Source organism: Amia ocellicauda, chromosome 1 (assembly GCF_036373705.1).
Source record: "Amia ocellicauda isolate fAmiCal2 chromosome 1, fAmiCal2.hap1, whole genome shotgun sequence".
In the NCBI taxonomy this organism is placed as follows: Eukaryota; Metazoa; Chordata; class Actinopteri; order Amiiformes; family Amiidae; genus Amia; species Amia ocellicauda.
The window spans coordinates 56,232,202-56,238,908 of record NC_089850.1 but is presented as its reverse complement, the minus strand read 5'-3'; positions in this window follow the sequence as shown (position 1 = coordinate 56,238,908).

Sequence of the window (6,707 nt, the reverse complement as noted above, 5' to 3'; positions counted from 1 at the left end):
GTGAAAACATGGGAAACCTCTATGCTGGTTTGGGTGGGATGACTGCAAAGGAAATTAGAAATATGTTCTGTTTTTATTATCAAGTCTAAACAACTAAATGCTTGGAAGTGGACTAAGATCATGCTTAGCAATTGTAGAGCCCAGATGCCAACTCTTAGCATTTTAATTCTTCACACCTGAGTGCAGAGCTGTCCACAGCATTAATCAGGGGGTGAAATATCCCCCCTCTTATTCTGTAATGAAATAATGCATTCAGTACCTGTTGTACATTTAAACTAATATCCATGCATTGCATAAAATACATATCACCTGTCAATGCTGTTTTCAACTATTGTGGGTTCAAAAGTGTACAGAGCAGTATAAATATGAAATGCACATACAGTAGTATCTACTGCACAAGCCGGCTTCATCCAAACTATAAAACATTTTTCTAATGCATCATAATATTACATTTACATCACCGTTTTCAAGTAAAACTCTTATCAGACGCCAGTGCCTTCTGTTAAACAACACCCAAGAGTCTTCAGCTTTTCATGTACACAAAAATAACTAAGACCCAGACGACAGAACAGCCTGTGCTCAGGTGTAATCTCTAAAAGCCGGTCTGAATAGTCAGGAAAAACACAGACAGGGGGATAATTAATTAGAGAAATGAAATGCAATGCAAGCATACTGAGTGAATGCAAAATTCAGGCAGCAGCAACAACAACACAAAGGTCTTACCTTGCAAATCAATAAGGCATAGCCCCTTCGGAGGACATGCACGCAGGCTGTGCCAAGACTGAGGTTTAATACTGTGGTCAATTCTGTTTTAATCATAAACCACAAACAAAGGAAATGAATTCCCTTTCGAATCCATTTCTTACCACCGTCTTTCTCTAATAAGCATGTTTAAAAACATACAACTGCAAAGCCATGCCAAGTACAGGGAAGGCAACTTTGACTTTTTTTAAATGCTTAAGCTCTTGCACAGTAACAACCTCAGCAAGTTTCAGCAGCGCCTTTCTACATGAGAAAACGCTCAAGAGCTCCCGTCTCTCCCACTTACCGAGCTGACTCCTGTCCTTGGTGTGCGTCTGGCGACTGGACGGGTGCTGCTGATGTACCCTCTGCTGTGTGCGAGAGAAAGACAGAGACGGGGAGAGAGGGAGCGATAGATCAGACGGCTTTGATTATGATGGCCATTTTCTGCTGTTGCCAAGGTACCGTTGCCAAGGTGAGGAGGCGGCCCCCTTACCCATCAGTGATTTAATTTCCGATCAGAAAAGCAGTTTCTTTGTTTGTTTGCTTTTTAGGATTCGATTACAAAAACAAACACCCTGAGTTCCCTGCCTAGATGTGTGAGGCTTTTGAATTTTGCATCATTCATGTTTTTCGCACATCTTTAGTTTTACAATTCCAGTTATGAGAGCCACACTTCTTGTCTTCAACATTCGGCCGTTACATGATTTCCTACAGCCTTGAAAAGTCTTGAAGCGCGTTGAAGGACAGGGGGAAAACAGCCAGCAGTTGCTAGCATTCATCTCACAAGGATCTTTAAGCAAGTGACGTGTTTTTTCTTATGTATTCTTTAAGGCACAGATGTTTTAAGCTAGCTGGTTTTTATTCCACATCATTTTAAAAGTTACAGGACTTTTAAAATATAATCATGCAGTAAAACTAGCGACATGTCTTTCATCTCTAAAGTCTGAGGAAAGTCTTTTGAACAGAGACATGGGGGAGATGCAGCAACAGGAAAGGAAGCAGGACTTACAGAGCTTAAATACCATTACAAAAGCAGCAATAAGAGACTGTAGGGCACATGCATATAAAGGTGCCCACAATATAAAGGTTATAATGCCAAGATCGCTGCGTCCACCTGCGCAGTCAGAAGAGCTTCGAGGAGGTGGGCAGTGAAGGAGCGGTCCTGATGTTCATGGTCAGCTGGTTCCACAGCTGGAGGACAAGATAGAAGAAAATGCACAGGTGTGGGGGGTAGGAATGTGAGGGGAGGGTGTATGTGCAACGTAGACTTGCATGTGGAAACAGTGCATTTCCTCTCTGAACAAATGCGAGCTCTATTATCAGTTGAACTCTGTTTTAGGTTTGTAGCATGTGGCATTTAAACAATGGAGGGAAAGTAGTTCTGTTTATATGAAATGTCAGACTCCGGCCGACAGTCTAGACTCGAATATCAAAAGCACACACTGTGATTGACCTGCTGTGTGTTCATTGTGGGGTGTGAGCTGCCAATATGTTCTCACTCTCACCATTTTTGAAAAAATAACAAACAAACAAGTGGCACCCTTGCTAACACACATCTGCTTCAGCGGATTGCCTGTCCTTAATTTAAATGATCATACAGAGCTATTTCCTGTAATGGGCAACCAAAGCAGGCTGAATTATTGTTTTTAGTGCTGTTTGTTTTTTCCCTCCTCGCCACAATGACTCTCAAGGACTCTTCGACAGGGGCTTATAAAACAGTACCTGCACTCATCGGAGAAATAGCCGTATGTGGGTCAGGGAGATATCTGTCACCTACCTCTGAAACACAAGAGCCCGCCGAGTGGACCGGCCACAGATGGTTTAGGCAGAGCAGGCCGTCACTGATGCTCTTGAACCCTGGCTCTGCTTTCAGCTGCTCTCAGAGGTGAAGCCCCGGGAAGCTGCTGAAAGCCTACCTTGCACCTCTCACAGTTCCACCAAAACGGAGGCTGTTGGTGGGGAGATTCAAGAGCAATACATTGCTACAGCTCAACGCAGTGAAGGACACTGCAGGGTCAAATGTAAACCCCTTTCCTATCGCTGGCCTGGGCTGTGGCCCCAAGGATGTCAATTTAAAAGGGACTGAAGTTGATTGTTATTTCCGTCACTTATCCTGTGTTCATTGTATAACCCATGCAAACCTGCACTGATTACATGCAAAGTCACTGATCGGTCACTGAACTTTACCATGTCTGACTCAAAGGGTGTTGGCCAACCACAAACATCACCGGTCTTGCTTGTGGTGGTGTGTGTCTCATGGGATCTACATTAGAGTTCCCAATGGACAACGATGGTCCATTGTGCTTCTCATGTGTCCAGTCCAATAATATATACATAAGAACATAAGAAAGTGTCCAATCGAGAGGAGGTCATTCGCCCCATCGTGCTCGTTTGGTGTCCATTAATAAGTGCTCAAGGATCCTATCCAGTCTGTTTTTGAATGTTCCCAAATTGTCTCTTCAGCCACATCGCTGGGGAGTTTGTTCAGATTGTGACGCCTCTCTGTGTGAAGAAGTGTCTCCTGTTTTCTGTCTTGAATGCCTTGAAACCCAATTTCCATTTGTGTCCCCGGGTACATACATCAGTGCAGCAGTTTTGAATACTGAACTCAGGTTAATTCACAAAGCAGGAAGTCTCGCGTTCTTCTCCCGGGTTAAGGAACGATCTGGAAATGATCGATCAAAGGAGTGATGACTGCTGATCACAGGCTGTTCAGATCAATGGATTTATATAAAGGTTTTTACACAGCTGTCCTACAGTCAACTCCCCCCCTTTTCCATGATCTGTGTCTGTGCAATCCTTCCCCCTCACCACTTTGAACTAAGTCTGTATTAAAATGCCACTGCCACGCATCATCACTCCTGCACATCAGATTGCCTTTACAACCTACAAATATTCTCAGTCTCCTCCACAGTGCTTCTGTTTTTAAAAAGGATTTCTAATTCAAAGCCGTGAGAGGGATGTGGAATCAGAATGTGTTCTTTCTGGCTTCCCCTGAAAGCTCTTTGAGTGGCACTTTTAAAATAAATCAAAACAATTGTTTTCAAGGCCACGATTGTTCATTACGCTGCAAATTTCTTATTGATGAACGATATCTTTGCAGACTCTTTTGTACCATAATTCACCTTAGAGCCTTAACTGTAGAGATCCCAGTTACTTGAACTGAATTAGAAATCGTGTAAACGTTGGACTGCCAATCCAGAAATGAAGCCGGTGAAAATGATCGACTGCTGCAGTATGCCTTGGACGATTTCTTCCCAGAATCATGGGGAAGAAAGAGAGAGATCCAAACCTTTCTCTCTCTCTAATTTTACAAAATCTTTCCATTTGTCATAACTACTGTTTCAGCCAAGACACCTGTTCTTCCAAAAGTTGTGAACTCTTTTGTCCTCCTTGCACGCCTCTCATCACTGCAGCCTGTCATCTTTCCGGTGCTGTGTTTCGTGTGTGTGACACTCCTGAGGTTTATGTTCTGTACAGTAAGGCTTAAGCCAAGCTTTTCACAACACATCATGAGTAACACTTCAATTGCATGTGTTACACTGGACTATGAAGTGAATACAACCAGTTTTTTAATTTCCTTTTCACCACTTCTCAGAAGATAGATTAAATTAAGACATTTGCAGGAGCGGGTGAAGACAGACAAAGTTCACAGAAGGCTCACAGGGAGGCCCTTAGGATGTTGTGAACACTGATACACATTAACATTTAAAATCATTCCAAGTGTCTTCTCTTGGTTAGATTTACCCAAATTCCTTGAAAGTTGCTTTTTAAGAGCACATTGCCTAGTGTACCACATGTAATTAGCTGTGCTGTAGATCAGAGAGTGGGGTTCAGAGAGGAACTAATGGCATCTGCATCTTCCTGCCATAAAAGAAACCAAACACACAGGTGCTTTGTCCTTTTCTGATCGTTTGTTCTTCCTCCACATATGATTAAATGCCTTCCTATTCTAGATAACAGAGTGAGACACAGGGAGGTGTAATTGTGAAGTCACGCACCAGCCACAACTTCTTTTCCCCATGATGTGAGGAGTACAGCTTGGGACTGGGCTTGCAATCTGAAACCCTGCCGGTTCGGATCCTCTCGTGGCAAACACCCCCGTGCACCTGTAAGCACCGGCAAAGGCAGGACCGAGCCTGCCCAGACAGCTGCACCAAAAACCTTTTCTGCAGAATATAAACCTCTTTAAGTGCCATGGGTGGGGGGGAGCATCAGCGCCATGTAATTGAGTACATAGGCCGAGACACAAATAGAAGAGTTGTGTATCCCCAAGGTATAATTACGGGATGAGGAAGTGTGTGGGGAGTATTGTCACTTCACACGACGAGCACGCCGGTGTTCCCCAGTGGAAAAGGTATGAGACTTGCTCCGCTGGTAATGGATGGAATCAGAGGTCATGTGCCATTGGCATTTGATTATATATAAACTATGTATTTATAGTCCTGTCCATGATGTATACACCAGTACTTGGGTTAAGATTTTGGACAAGAGTGTTGTTCCTGCATCAGTGCAATTCTGTGGCGGGGGCCCGTACAGCCTCTTACAAGATTCGCCCCCATTTCATAAAAATAAGAGCAGACTATGAGTTTGAAGGGAAAAGTACCGAGTGCTTCACAGCCCTGCTCAGAGACCCACACATTCATATAGTGATAATCCTAGGTACTTAATCACATCATTTTAACCAGAGTTAGGTGGCCATTTGTTTACTTTATGGAATATTGCACATTAAACCAAACTTATTGTTGGTTGGTTGAATACTGAAAATGCCTTGAGAAAGTTGCAAAGATTCACATTGATTAAACGGTTAGGAAAAGGTGTTTGTAAGCTTTGGATTGCCATAGAAGTCAATAAGCATAATTTAAAGAATTCTTCGTAAACAAAATTCATCCCCGAATAACCGTTCAAACAAAGGATGTGCACATTTGAATTCAGACACATGTACGAGTCTCCGAGCACCTTTTTCTTTTTAAAGGAGCTGTGGACCTTTAAAACATGTAAAACTTTCCCAGAACTCATGTGCAGCGGGGACTTTTTACACTCATTCACAAGTGTAAACAAGAGGGGGAGATACAAATTTATCCCACACGATCAAAAAAAATTAACCGTCAAATGAAAGAGAAAAGAGCAAGCTGAATATCATAGATCCATACATTCCTAAACGGGTGACCACCATAGACACTCCAACAACAGCTATGACCTGCTCCTCCCTGCTCCTATCCCCACCACAGTTATTACTACATCAGAACATAAGAACAACATACAGTTTATAATCGAGAGGAGGCCATTCGCCCCATCGTGCTCGTTTGGTGTCCATTAATCAAAGTGATCCAAGGATCCTATCCAATCTGTTTTTGAATGTTCCCAAATTATCTCTTCAGCCACATCGCTGGGGAGTTTGTTCAGATTGTGACGCCTCTCTGTGTGAAGAAGTGTCTCCTGTTTTCTGTCTTGAATGCCATGAAGCCCAATTTCCATTTGTGTCCCCAGGTGCGTGTGTCCCTGCTGATCTGGAAAAGCTCCTCTGGTTTGATGTGGTCGAAGCCCTTCATGATTTTGAAGACTTGGATCAAGTCCCCACATAGTCTCCTCTGTTCCAGGGTGAAAAGGTTCAGTTCCTCAGTCTTTCAGTAGGACTTTCCCTTCAGACCTGGAATAAGTCTGGTTGCTCTCCTCTGAACTGCCTCTAGAGCAGCGATATCTGTCTTGAAGTGTGGAGCCCAGAACTGTCCACAGTATCCAGATGAGCTCTAACTAGTGCATTGTACAGTCTGAACATCACTGCCCTTGTTCTCAATTCTACACTTTTGACGATATACCCTAGCATTCTCTACATTACAACAGCCACCCCAGACTTCCTTAATCCACAGAGCAAAGAGCCCTGAATCACAGAGACGGAAAAGCTGCGCAATGCATAAATTACACTTCAGTGCACGGGGCAAATCAATCAAAGGACAAAGCAA